Below are 15,364 nucleotides of genomic sequence, written 5' to 3'. Positions count from 1 at the left end.
AAAAACAACAGTTGAAAACATGCAGATTTGACCCACTTGGGAACTTAAAGAAATAATACAATTTTTTCCTTGAAAATAATGAAAAGTTGTAATGTCATCAGAAATGTTATCCCAATCGGACCTACCTGAAAGGACAGGGATGTCGCCTAGAGGGGGGGGGTGAATAGGCGGTTTAAAACTTTTACGAGATGGGCTTAACAAATCGGAATAAAACTAGCGTTTACTTTGTCAAGCCCAAAGCGTATATACTATGGTTCACCTATGTGCACCAACAACTTATGCTAAGCAATACAAACAACTATGTGATAGCAAGATATATAACTTCAAGCACGATGGCTATCACAAAGTAAAGTGCATAAGTAAAGAGCTCGGGTATAGAGATAACCGAGACACGCGGGAGACGATGATTTATCCCGAAGTTCACACTCTTGCAAGTGCTAATCTCCGTTGGAGAGTTGCGGTGGCTTAGCTCTCCTGAACGCCACAAATAGCCTCACCTTGAGGTGTGGTTGCTCGATGCACACCAACACCCCAACAAAGGTCTCACCCCAAGATGCGGGAGTCACACCACACACCGAGCGCCACGAAGGCGCCTCACCTTATTCTCCGGTGACCCTCGCCACAAAGGCCTAGGTCACGGGTCCACTAAGGGATTTCCTTCGAGGCGGAAAACCGGGCCTTACACAAAGCTTGGGGCACGCATCCACAACTCAATTGGAGGCTCCCAAGAAATCGCCACAAAGGCCTAGAATCCGTCTAGGGTTCCAAGAACCCAAGAGTAACAACCTTCTTGCTTTCACTTCCATGAATCACCGTGGAGAACTCAAACCGAAGCACCAAATAACGCAATGGCAAGAACACCAAAAGATGTTCAAGTCCTTCTCTCTCAAATTCCAATAAAGCTACAAAAGCTATTGTGGGAATAAGTGAAAGATCGAGATGTCGCCTAGAGGGGGGTGAATAGGCAATTACAAACTCTTGCGGATTTGTCTTGTAAGAATGCGGAATTAAACTAATGTTTAGTTTACAAGCACAAACCCTAAATATGCTAAGCTCAACTAAGTGTAACAATGGCAACTAGAGCTAAGCAAGATAGGCACAAGATATATGTAGCACAAGTGATAGCAAGATATATGTACTTCAAGCAAGATGGCTATCACAAGGAAAGAGAGCTCGGGTATAGAAATAACCGAGGCACGCGGAGACGAGGATGTATTCCTGTGTTCCCTTCCTTTGCAAGAAGGTACATCATGTTTGGAGGAGTGGAGGTCCCACGAAGGATTCCCCGTGCCACGAAGGCTCACCCTATTCTCCGAACCACACCCATGAAGGATAATGGCCCTTTCCTCATGGTTAGCTTTTCCTCCGCTTCGGAGATGGCAAGCTCCACAACCACTTCACAAGCTCCACGAAGGAGAAGCCCGGGCCTCTTCACAATCTTCTTGAAGAGATCACCGGAGCACCAACCGCCAAGCCAACTAGGAGGTCACCCTCCAAGAGTAACAAGCTCACGGTCTCTCACTCGAACTAATCGTGGTGGAGAGCTCAACACTATGCAATGATGCAAAGCAAGAACACTAGAGATGCTCAAATCCTTCACTCTCAAATCCCACCCAAACAACAAATGCTAGGATGAGATTGGAGAGGAAGAACAATGGGGAAAGTCAACAAAAGACTCCAAGATCTAGATCCCAAGAGTTCCCCTCACTTAGAGAAGAAATGGATTGGTGGAAGTGTAGATCTAGATCTCCTCTCTTAGATCCCTCAAGAAATAGCAATAATTATAGGAGGAATCAAAGGGGAGAGCAAGTTCTTCCAAGAGCAACAATGGAGGTGAAGAAAGGGGAAGAACTAGTTAGCTACAGGTGGAAGAAAGGTCTATTTATATCCAGGAGCAAATAAAACCATTGGGGAGAAAAAGACAAAGGAAAGGCAAGAAAAACGGGCAGAAAACAGTCCCAGGCCGGCGGCCCAGCCGGCTGACCGGATGCTGGGCCGAGGAGGCCGGTCAGCCATCCGGCCCAGCCGGGCCACCGACCGGATGGGAGCAGGCCGCGCGAGGAGGCGGCAGATAGCCACGGGCGCGCGGGGGAGCAGGCTGCGCAGGTGGGCCGCGCGAGGCGAAGTGACCGGGCCCGGCAGGGAGGCCGGCCTGGCCGGGGCCAGCGCCGGGCGACCCGGTAGGCGACCGGGGCCTGGGCCGGATGAGGGCGGGAGTGGCCCAGAATGCCGCCCGGTTGGCGATAAGCGCCTGGACCGGTTTCGACCGGGTGGGCCGGCGTGCCGCCCGGCAGGCCGGTCGGCCGGCCGGCTGCCCCTCCCCTTTTTTCTTTTTCTTCTTTTTCTTCTTTTCTCCTTTTTTCTTTTTTCTTTAATAACTAATGCTCCCGAACTCCGATTCGAATGAAACCAATTTTGTTTGGAAGATAACAACAAATGCTATCCTATAGAAAGTGCAAACTCTAGAATCTGTAGGAGGGGATTTTATCATGAATATAAAAGGTAGAACCTTATATCATGAATAACCGGTAAAATCACCCAACCTTGAAAACGCAATAGAAGATGCATGCGAACTCCGTTTTCGATGAACTTGGGCTTGTTGTAAAGCTAGCAACAAGGTCAAGAACCTTACACATAGAAACATCAATAAGCAATAAGGATATGCAAAGTATGCAAAGGGTTGAGCTCCCTAAGACGATGTGATCAAGTTACTCAACCGAAAGCCCCTCTTGATAGTGCGGCTATCTATCCTATAACCCGGTCTCTCATCAACCACCTTGAGACCGGTAAAAGGAACACCTATCAAGGCCATACCTTTGCCTTGCGCATCCCGCTTGATCTTGATGATAACTCTTCAAGCTCTACTCAAACCGGAATGCCTCACTTGATCAATGTTGCTTAGTGAAGACTCACAAATGCTCCCCCATACACTATGATGGGAAAGCTCCATTGATGCACATCTTCACATGTCCATTATCACCAAATGGACGGCAAGCTTCAAGCATGTGATCCACTCAAGATGCTCATCTTGAACTTGCCCAACTCAACCTTGTATCTTCTCATACTCACTTAAGATAGAGCATGGCTAATATTGAGTTCCACATAAGAACTTCATCTTCATTTCTTCTGCTTGATCATATCACATATATCTTCATACCGATGATCTTGATGCCAATACACAAGGTATACCTTTATCTTCATGGCATCCATACTTGAATCCAACACATGGAGTACAAGTAGTACCTATGGAGTATTCCTTCATATAAACTCAATGAAAACATTAGTCCATAGGGGTTGTCATTAATTACCAAAACCACACATAGGGGCAATATACCCTTACAATCTCCCCCATTTTGGTAATTGATGACAAACACAATAAGAGGGTTTATATAATGAATATTAGAAACAAGTACGCAACTTATCCGAGAATAAGTTGTATACAAGACGTTGTATTTGATATGGTCGAGTAACACAAAGCTACTAGCCCATTGCTGGCGTGTGGTTGACGTGGTAGTTAGAAATCTTTGTGGCGTAACTTTTCTTCAGTTCCCCGACAACGGCGCCAGAAATTTAGCTTGATGACGCGTAAAGCACACGCCCGTTGGGAACCCCAAGTGGAAGGTGTGATGCGTACAGCAGCAAGTTTCCCTCAGTAAGAAACCAAGGTTTATCGAACCGGTAGGAGCCAAGAAGCACGTTGAAGGTTGATGGCGGAGGAGTGTAGTGCGGCGCAACACCGGGGATTCCGGCGCCAACGTGGAACCTGCACAACACAATCACAGAACTTTGCCCCAATGTAACAGCGAGGTTGTCAATCTCACCGAAGCTTGTCGTAAACAAAGGATTAAACGTATAGTGTGGATGATGATGATTGTTTGCGAAGAACGAGTAAAGAACAATTGCAGCGAGTTTGTATTTCGGATGTAAAGAATAGGACCGGGGTCCACAGTTCACTAGCGGTGTCTCTCCCATAAGATAGCAGATGTTGGGTGAACAAATTACGGTTGGGCAATCGACAAATAAAGAAGGCATAACAATGCACATACATATATCATGATGAGTACTATGAGATTTAATCGGGGCATTACGACAAAGTACATAGACCGCTATCCGACATGCATCTATGCCTAAAAAGTCCACCTTCGAGGTTATCATCCGAACCCCTTCCGGTATTAAGTTGTAAACAACGAGACAATTGCATTAAGTATGGTGCGTAATGTAATCAACACAAATATCCTTAGACAAAGCATCGATGTTTTATCCCTAGTGGCAACAAGCACATCCACAACCTTAGAACTTTCCGTCATCGTCCCAGATTTAATGGAGGCATGAACCCACTATCGAGCATAAATACTCCCTCTTGGAGTCACAAGTATCAACTTGGCCAGAGCCTCTACTAGCAACGGAGAGCATGCAAGAACATAAATAACATATATGATAGATTGATAATCAACTTGACATAGTATTCAATATCCATCGGATCCCAACAAACACAACATGAAGGATTACAAATAGATGATCTTGATCATGATAGGCAGCTCACAAGATCTAACATGATAGCACAATGGGGAGAAGACGACCATCTAGCTACTGCTATGGACCCATAGTCCAGGGGTGAACTACTCACACATCGATCCGGAGGCGATCATGGCGATGAAGAGACCTCCGGGAGATGATTCCCCTCTCCGGCAGGGTGCCGGAGGCGATCTCCTGAATCTCCCGAGATGGGATTGGCGGCGGCGGCGTCTCTGGAAGGTTTTCCGTATCGTGGCTCTCGGTGCGGGGGTTTCGCGACGGAGGCTTTAAGTAGGCGGAAGGGCAGGTCGAGAGGCGTCACGAGGGGCCCACACACCAGGGCCGCGCGGCCGGGGCCCGGGCCGCGCCGCCCTGTTGTGTCGCCACCTCGTGGCCCCACTTCGTCTCTCCCTCGGACTTCCGGAAGCTTCGTGCAAAAATAGGACCCCGGGCGTTGATTTCGTCCAATTCCGAGAATATTTCCTTACTAGGATTTCCGAAACGAAAAACAACGAAAACAACAAGCGGCTCTTCGGCATCTCGTCAATAGGTTAGTGCCGGAAAATGCATAAATATGACATATAATGTGTATAAAACATGTGAGTATCATCATAAAAGTAGCATGGAACATAAGAAATTATAGATACGTTTGAGACGTATCAAGCATCCCCAAGCTTAGTTCCTACTCGCCCTCGAGTAGGTAAACGATAACAAAGATAATTTCTGAAGTGACATGCTATCATAATCTTGATCATACTATTGTAAAGCATATGAGATGAATGCGGCGATTCGAAGCAATGATGAAGATAATGAGTAAACTAATGAATCATATAACAAATACTTTTCATGAATAATAATTTAAAGACAAGCATCAATAAGACTTGCATAAGAGTTACTCATAAAGCAATAAATTCAAAGTAAAGGCATTGAAGCAACACAAAGGAGATATAAGTTTCAGCGGTTGCTTTCAACTTTAACATGTATATCTCATGGATAATTGTCAACACAAAGCAATATAACAAGTGCAATAAGTAAACATGTAAGAATCAATGCACACAGTTGATACAAGTGTTTGCTTCTAAGATAGAAAGAATAGGCAAACTGACTCAACAATAAAGTAAAAGATAGGCCCTTCGCAGAGGGAAGCATTGATTAATATATTTGTGCTAGAGCTTTTCATTTTGAAAACAAGAAACAATTTTGTCAACGGTAGTAATAAAGCATATGAGTTATGTATAAGACATCTTATAAGTTGCAAGCCTCATGCATAGTATACTAATAGTGCTCGCACCTTGTCCTAATTAGCTTGGGTTAACACGGATTATCATTGCATAGCATATGTTTCAACCAAGTGTCACAAAGGGGTACCTCTATGCCGCTTCGTACAAAGGTCTAAGGAGAAAGCTCGCATTGGATTTCTCGCTTTTGATTATTCTCAACTTAGACATCCATACCGGGACAACATAGACAACGAGATAATGGACTCCTCTTTAATGCATAAGCATTTAACAACGATTATTATTCTCATAAGAGATTGAGGATTAGTCTGTCCACACTCGAAACTTCCACCATGAATCATGGCTTTAGTTAGCGGCCCAATGTTCTTCTCTAACGAGTATCCATACTCAAACCATTTGATTGTGAAAACCGCCCTTACTTCGGACAAGACGAACATGCATAGAAACTCACATGATATTCAACAAAGGTAAAAGAGTTGATGGCGTCCCCGTGAAAACATGGTTACCGCTCAACAAGCAACTTATTAAGAAATAAGACACATAAGTACATATTCTTCACCACGATAGTTTTTAAGCTATTTTGTCCCATGAGCCATATATTGCAAAGGTAAAGAATAGAAATTTTAAAGGTAGCACTCAAGCAATTTACTTTGGAATGGCGGAGAAATACCATGTGGTAGGTAGGTATGGTGGACACAAATGGCACGGTTATTGGCTCAAGGATTTGGATGCACGAGAAGAATTCCTCTCAATACAAGGTTAGGCTAGCAAGGTTGTTTGAAGCAAACTCAAGTATAAAAGGTGCAGCAAAGCTCACATATAAACATATTGTAACTATTATAAGACTTTACATTGTCTCCTTGTTGTTCAAACACCTCAACCAGAAAATATCTAGACTCTAGAGATCAATCATGCAAACCTTTTATATGCTGATTTCCTAAATTATGGAGGCAAGTTGCAAATGGTTAAATCAGTTTTAGCATCTTTGCCTATTTTCTTCATGTGTTGTTTGGATGTACCTGTTACAATAAAGGAGCAGGTAATCAAATACATGAGGCACTCGTCTCTGGAGAAAGAGAACTGCAGATGTGCAAGCTAAGGGCTCTGCTCTAGTGTCATGGAAAAAGATATGCAGGCCCAAAGATCAGGGAGGGTTAGGGGTGTTAAACTTAGATGTCCAGAATAAATCTTTGCTGCTGAAAAATTTGGACAAATTCTATAATAATCTGGACACTCCTTGGGCCAACCTCATAAGAGATACATATTATGATGAAGATAATCCCCCTGGTATCAAAATGGAAGGATCATTCTGGTGGAAAGCACATCTAAAACTTATTGACACTTACAAAGCTATGGCAAGATGCACCTTAGGTAATGGCAGATCAGTATTATTCTGGACAGACCTCTGGGGAGAAACATGTCTGCACCATAAATTTCCACACCTGGTATCTTTTGCCAAAAGAACTGATGTTTCTGTAAGCAAAGTGCTACATATGGATTTTCTCCAAGACATGTTTCATCTGCCTCTTTCCCAACAAGCATATACTGAATTTGAGGAATTGGAGATTCTTTGTGAAAATGCACAAGTAAGAATTCAACAGAATCTACCAGACAATTGGCATTATATCTGGGGGTCTGATTCTTTCTCCACAACCAAAGCATATAATTTTCTCATTGGGGTGCAGCATACACCAATCTTCTTTACATGGTTATGGAAATCTTCTTGTCAACAAAAACACAAGTTTTTCTTCTGGTTACTTCTACATGACAGACTAAACACTAGAAATCTTCTCAGAAGGAAAAACTGCTTGCTGCCATCTTATAACTGTGCCACCCTACAGTGTAATCATGAAGAAACCTTGGCACATTTGTTTTGGAGTTGTCCTTTTGCACAACAATGTTGGGTTTTTGTTTGTCCTCAAGTTACAAATCAACACTCAGTCTTGGAAGCCTTCTATGTGATCAAAGATTCCTTGAATTTACCATATGCAGTGGAGATCATCATTCTGGCTGCTTGGAGTATTTGGACAATCAGAAACAGAAAAATATTTGAAGAACAAAATCCTTCCTTTTCGGCTTGGAGGATTATTTTCAAACAAGAATTACATCTACTTTCATACAGAATGAAAAAGAAATGGAGTGTCTCCTTCAGAGCTTGGCTGCAAAATTTGCCTTAGGTTTTTTAATTTTTAGGTTTTAGTTTTTCTAGTTTTTGTCTTTCCCTTTTCCTTTTTCTTTTTCTTCTTTTTTCTTTTTTCTTTTTCTTTTTTGTTATCCTGTGTACATCTTGTACCTTTTCTCTTTTGTTTTTATTTTATAATTAATAAAAATTGCAGTGGGGATTTTCCCCACTGTTTCACCCTCAAAAAAAAATCATGCAAACCAAATTTTACAAGCTCTATGTAGTTATTCATTAATGAGTACAAGGTACATGATGCAAGAGCTTAAACAAGATCTATATGAGCACAACAATTGCCAAGTATCACATTATTCAAGACATTAAACCATTTACCACATGCGGCATTTTCCGTTTCCAACCATATAACAATGAATGAAGTAGTTCAACTTTCGCAATGAACATTAAAGATGAAGCTAAGAACATATGTGTTCATACGAAACAACGGAGCGTGTCTCTCTCCCAAACAAAGAATGCTAGGATCCGATTTATTCAAACAAAAACAAAAATAAAAACAAACAGACGCTCCAAGTAAAGCACATAAGATGTGACGGAATAAAAATATAGTTTCACTAGAGGAACCTGATAAGTTGTCGATGAAGAAGGGATGCCTTGGGCATCCCCAAGCTTAGACACTTGAGTCTTCTTAAAATATGCAGGGATGAACCACGGGGGCATCCCCAAGCTTTGACTTTTGTCAACACCCGGATTTTTAAGTCCAGATGCCTATTATGCCATACATCGCAATCCCAGGAATATTGTTGTTGCGAGACATAATAGTTGAATATCATAGAGTCATCATTTATTACAACACATAATCGTCTTACAAGGGTAGATCACATGATCCAATATTACAATAGTAGTTGATCTATCGATCAACGAACGTCACAAATAGCGGAAACGAAGTAGTAGTGGCTATCTAATCCACAGGCCAACGCTTGACGTCAGGAGTAGTCCTAGTTGTCGTAGACGTCCTGCTGTCCATCTTCCTCGCATCTTGCTGTTCACCTTCATAGTCCGGCCATTTGAATAGCCAGGGACAAAGCCATGAGTACTTTTAAAGTACTCGCAAACTAATACTAGTGTAAGCACTATTAATTCTAGTAAGGGGATACTAAGCTCTAGGTTTATTTGCATAAAGCCAAGTTTATTTCATAAACATTTAGAAAAGACTCTTCATTTGCTAAACTAAATCAAGTGGGAACATTAGTGTCATTCCCACCACTCTGTTGTGTTTAAAGTCACCATTCACCTTTCAAAATCAAGTCACAAGTATGTCACATTTTTGAAAATGGTCTGATGACGGAACAGTATGGCCTTTCCAACCGTCCATAACCGTGGACGCGGCTATTCGAATAGTTCTACACTCTGCAGAGGTCGTACACTTGTGCCACAACATTTGCAATAATCCGTCAGGGTTAACTGGCCCTGATTTATCATACTCCGTATGCGGACTACCAACCCTAACCTTTCACTTACATACTCTAGTATGAGCACCTCTCCCCATGAGCTTGGCCTCCCGGTGGAAACCGCAGTCAACCCGGGACCGCACAGGGCTTGGGCCGGACATTCACCTCATTCCACATCATATCGCATCGTTTTGTTTGTTGTAGAGGCAGCCTTCGGCCTAACCCCGATGACGCTTGTTTAGAGGGAACCCATACTAAAGCACATAAATTTCTAGTTAAGCCCTTACCCATATTGGGTATTGTGGGGGTACTTTCAAATTGGAATGGTATCGCATCCGAACCCAACCATCAGTTTTGTAAAATTCACCAAGTCATTCACAAGTCATATTCACCTTCAAAATCTTTCAATAAAATGAATCATCATTCCAAGGTTTTCAAAGTCATTTCATTTCACAAGTTCCCATCTAGAGTAATCAATTTTATTTATTTAGCAATAGCAACTAGTCATGAGGGGTGCTAACTAGCTTTTCTTGCTCTAGGCTAACTTTGATGCTCTTGTTCTACTTTATATCTAAACCAAGTGAATCATGAATCAAAAAGTAAACTTAGATAAACAAAATTTAGAAAAGCTTGTAAAGTAAAAACTTGGGATAGGAGCATTAAGCATAAAGTAAAAATAATGGTGCCTGGCTCTTGTAGAGCTTTGCACAAGGGAACCTTGCAAGAGTGTTAGCTTGCAAGAATATTAGCTTGCATTAGTCTAGCTTGCCTTGATTGGTGAGGTGATCAAAGTTTTCTGGCTCTTCCTCCTGGTAGAATACCTCCTCCTCTTGATAGTCTCCAGTACTAGCGTCTATAAATGAATACGAGGATACAATCACCAAACAACACTTAGGCAGTCTTTAACTAGCCTTAATGGCTCACACAATTGATCTAGTATCACTACTTAACATCTATTTACACATTAAGCTAGGGTTTCCTTATTTAATAATAGGAAAATAATTTCCTCTCATTGAAAGTTGAAATTAGGGTTTCTCTTGGTTTGCAGAAATAATTTCCTCTCATTGAATCTTCTTAAGATTTAATCTTCTCAAATAACCAGGGATGATCCCATGTTGACCAAGGTCAACACTTCACACTTAGTATTTGAGAAAAGTGATTTAAATGAGATTCATCATCTCATGTGATTTAAAATAACTAGTGCAATTTAAATACTATGTTGATTTAAATTCTACAAGTGAACAAGTATGAGCCTAAGCATTTAAAGGTCAACACATTACTTCATATCACTTGTGAGAATGATTTAAATGAGGTGCTACACCTCATTGGTTTAAATTCCTAATATTGGAAATAGTTTAAATGGGCTAGTATTGACTACATAGCCAATATTTTGATTCTAGCACATGATCATGTACAGAACATATATCATATTTTTACATAGTAAATTAGAGTTTGTTAAATGTGAATTATTGCAATTGGATTCACTTCAAAATTCAAATTGGTTGATTTTTAAGATTTATTTGAATACTGAAAAGTATCTGTTTTGTTATTTTTGCTATTCAAAATCTACAAAACATATGAGGTTGAATCCAGTGGGATTAGTTAGATAATTTCATAATCTTTCTGAAAATATAAAATGGGTTAAATTTGGTGTAGTAGATTTCAAACTATTCAAATTTGAAGTGGGCAGCAGTATTGGATTTGAACCAAATAGATTAAATCGAATTTGAATGACCTGGGCCGCGCGGGAAAACCTAACGGGCCGAAACGAGGGGAAAAGGACTGGGCTGGCCCAACTAACATGCCACGCACGCAGCGGGCCGCCTGACCGTGGCCCCCACTCGTCAGCGGGCCTTAACAGCGAAGCGGTATCGTCTACTGGGAGCCGTAGGATCATAAGACGATCAAACGGCTCACGCTCGTCGTCGTCGACGGCGAGCACACCCTTACTGGCGGCGAGCACCAGGGGGTCGGCGGCTTACCGCAGCTCCGGCGAGGGTCGAGGAGGGTCGCAGACGAACGAGGAGTCGACGGCGAGGTCAGCGATGGTCGGGGGAGGTCTTGAGGTGGTCGGAATCGCCGTCTTGATCTGGCCACGGGAGCGACGATCTCCGGCTAAATTCCGGCGAAGGAAGGCTCAATCGAGGAGGGATAGGGGTATTGGCGAGCTAGGAGGAGAAGGGGAGTGCGATGGTGTGCTGTGAGCGTCCAGGGGCGGCCTCCTTTTATAGGGGGGGTCGAGGTGCTGCGGGTGCCCGTGGGAGGTCGTCCATGGCGCCGGCGTCTGGAGTGGTGAAGGGGCAATCTAGGGGGCGCGTAGCGTTGCAGTCATCCGAGGGGTGCTAGTGAGCTTGACGGCACGGTTAAAGGGGGTCTGAGGCGAGCTGGCGATGATGGCGTCCGTGCAGTACCGTGGCGGCAGGGAGTTGATCATGGCGAGGGCTAGGGTGCACGCGCAGGCGTTCTAGCATGTCTAGGGTGTAGCTGGGGTGGTGGTGAGCGAGCGTGCTCAAGTGGAGGGGAAGAGAAGGACGACCGAGTCCAGGCGAGGGCGTGCACTGGCGCGTCCAGGGCGTCGTCTGGGCGCGCTCACCGCGTGTCTGGCACGCTCTGGGCTTGTCTGGGCGTGTTTGTTCTGTCCAAGGCCGGGCTCGATTCGATCCAGGGAGGGTACAGGCGTGATCAGGGAAGGGTAGGCTACCTATTTGACATGGTGAGAGGGATAGGGAAGGGGTAGAGAGGATGAGTGTATGTGGGTGAGCATGGTGCACGGCATGGTCGGTTTTTGCTCTCCACAGGCTTTAATCATCCAAAGCAAGTACTGGGAAAGATGCAGGGGACAAGGGGGAGTAATGATCAGCTCTGATCATGCAGGGTTTAGTTGAAAAACTGGTGTGTAAAAGCATGTCTCACCATTTCCAAATGTTGCCTGCCAGGTGTTCGAGGAAATGGCCGCAAGAAAATAAAGTTTGAATTTCGAAATTCTTTTTGGTGCACTTCAATTATATAAATAAAGTGATGGAATGGTGGTGTTGGTGTCCATTTTGATGAAGGTTTGCAACATTTCAAATTTGGGGGTTATCTTCTCATTACTTCAAAGTCTCCACTTGTCACCTCCCTACTGGTCAACCTGGTCAACATCAGCACTAATGGTCAACATGAGAGTTGTTCACTTTCATATGGTCTTGGATGACATGGTCATAGTTGACCAAGTTTGGTTTAGGAAAGAAATAAACCAGAGAGGTAAAGAGGGGATCATGTTAAAATTTACCCAAATGACCATCATCACATGTGAGATGGTTTTGAGTTAAATTTGGATTTGATTCTGGTTTCTTTGATGCATTTGGGTTTGTTTGAGTTATATAAGAGTTTTAGAATCCATAGGGCAAGCAATGGTGGCCTCATATGAAGATTTGTAAAATTGCCCTTAGTGTATGTGAGTAAAAATTGGAATTGTCTCACCATTTGAATTCTCTCCAATGAATTTGACTTTTGTTGACTCTAATGTGGTTCTTATTAGTTTAGAAACATTTTAAGATCATTGAAACCATTTCAAATGGTCTTGATCAAAGATTTGCAAAAATGGCCATAACACATAAAAGGTGATGTGTCAAATTTTACTAAACTTGTAAATGGTTGATCTTGCTTTACTTGGACATTGGTTAGGGTCAATTTAGTGTTATATTAGGTTGAGAGATGGTTTCCCATCCTTTGGTCAAGGTTTAAAGTCATAAGGCAAAAATTGGTGAAATGGCTATGTGCCACATATGCCTCTATGCATATGTTGCATTTGAATTTTAATTTGACTTGGATTGGCCCAAATGGTGTTGTTGAGTGTTGAAATGGTATATGGAAGTGATCCAACCATTCACAACAAGTCCTAGGGTCAATCTTCTCAAATTCACAAATTTGCTAATTACTCTCATATGCCTCTATGGCATTTTTAGTTTCTTTTTAATTTCTTTGGTTTCACTTTGGATTTGGTTTGATAAGTGCTAGGTAGAGTGTATGAAGGTCTTCCAAACCTCTAAACAAAGTAGAAAGGTCTAGGGTAAAGATTTGTAAAAATAACCATAGGCACATATACCTTTTTCTTATTTAATTTCCTCTTATTCTATTTTAATTAGGATGGTGAAAAGAGGGGTGAGGTTTAGGGTTTAAGATCACTTCAAATACTAATAACAAGCAATCATAGCAATAACACAAGAATTAAGTAAGATCACTAAGTATCATACTCTATTTAATAAAAGTTTTTGTTGGTTCCAAAATTTGGAACTAGGGAAGTGCATTGTCTTTGTTTTGAAATTTTTGGGATGTTACAACTTTTCACTCTTCTTGATCATATTGTATCATCCTCCTCTCTTGACCCTTGAAAACTTCCTCCACACCAAACTCGAAACAAACTCATTAGAGGGTCAGTGCATAATTCATATATTCAGAGGTGACATAATCATTCTTAACACTTCTGGACATTGCTCAAAGCTACTGAAAGTTAATGGAACAAAGAAATCCATCTAACATAGCAAAACGAGGCAATGCGAAATAAAGGCAGAATCCGTCAAAACAGAACAGTTCATAAAGACGAATTTTAAAGTGGCACCAGACTTGCTCAGATGAAAATGCCCAAATTGAATGAAAGTTGCGTACATATCTGAGGATCACGCACGTAAATTGGCAGATTTTTCTGAGCTACCTACAGAGAGGCAGGTCGAAATTTGTGACAGCAAGAAATCTGTTTCTGCGCAGCAATCCAAATCTAGTATTGGCTTTACTATCAAAGACTTTACTTGGCACAACAATGCAATAAAATAAAGATAAGGAGAGGTTGCTACAGTAGTAAACAACTTCCAAGACTCAAATATAAAATAAAGTGCATAAGTAAAATAATGGGTTGTCTCCCATAAGCGCTTTTCTTTAACGCCTTTCGACTAGGCGCAGAAAGTGTGTATCAAGTAACATCAAGAGATGAAGCATCAACATCATAATTTGTTCTAATAATAGAATCATAAGGTAACTTCATTCTCTTTCTAGGGAAGTGTTCCATACCTTTCTTGAGAGGAAATTGATATTTAATATTACCTTCCTTCATATCAATGGTAGCACCAACGAGTTCGAAGAAAAGGTCTTCCCAATATAATGGGACAAGATGCATTGCATTCAATATCCAAGACAACAAAATCAACGGGGACAAGGTTATTGTTAACCATAATACGAACATTATCAATCCTCCCCAAAGGTTTCTTTATAGCATTATCAACAAGATTAACATCCAAATAACAATTTTTCAATGGTGGCAAGTCAAGCATATCATAAATTTTCTTAGGCATAACAGAAATACTTGCACTAAGATCACATAAAGCATTACAATCAAAATCATTGATCCTCATCTTAATGATAGGCTCCCAACCATCTTCTAACTTTCTAGGAATAGAAGTTTCAAGTTTTAGTTTCTCCTCTCTAGCTTTTATGAGAGCATTTGTAATATGTTTTGTAAAGGTCAAATTTATAGCACTAGCGTTGGGATTTTTAGCAAGCTTTTGCAAGAACTTTATAACTTCAGAGATGTTACAATCATCAAAGTCTAAACCATTATGATCTACAGCAATGGGATCATTATCCCCAATATTTTGAAAAATTTCAGCAGTTTTATCAATTTCAAATAGCTTTAGGAGTTCAGTGCAATTTTGCACGCTTTGCTCTAGGAGTAGTAACATTGCCAACACCAATTATTTTACCATTGATAGTAGGAGGTGTAGCAACATGTGAATCATTAACATTACTAGTGGTGGTAATAGTCCAAACTTTAGCTACATTATTCTCTTTAGCAAGTTTTCCATTTTCTTCTCTTTCCCACCTAGCATGCAATTCGGCCATCAATCTAATATTCTCATTAATTCGAACTTGGATGGAATTTGCTGTAGCAACAATTTTATTTTCAATATCCTTATTAGGCATAACTTTCAATTTTAAAAGATCAACATCAGAGGCAAGACTATCAACCTTAGAAGCGAGAATATCAATTTTAT

The sequence above is a fragment of the Lolium rigidum genome, chromosome 1 (genome assembly GCF_022539505.1).
Source record: "Lolium rigidum isolate FL_2022 chromosome 1, APGP_CSIRO_Lrig_0.1, whole genome shotgun sequence".
NCBI classification, from domain to species: domain Eukaryota; kingdom Viridiplantae; phylum Streptophyta; class Magnoliopsida; order Poales; family Poaceae; genus Lolium; species Lolium rigidum.
This window is presented reverse-complemented; position numbering follows the sequence as displayed.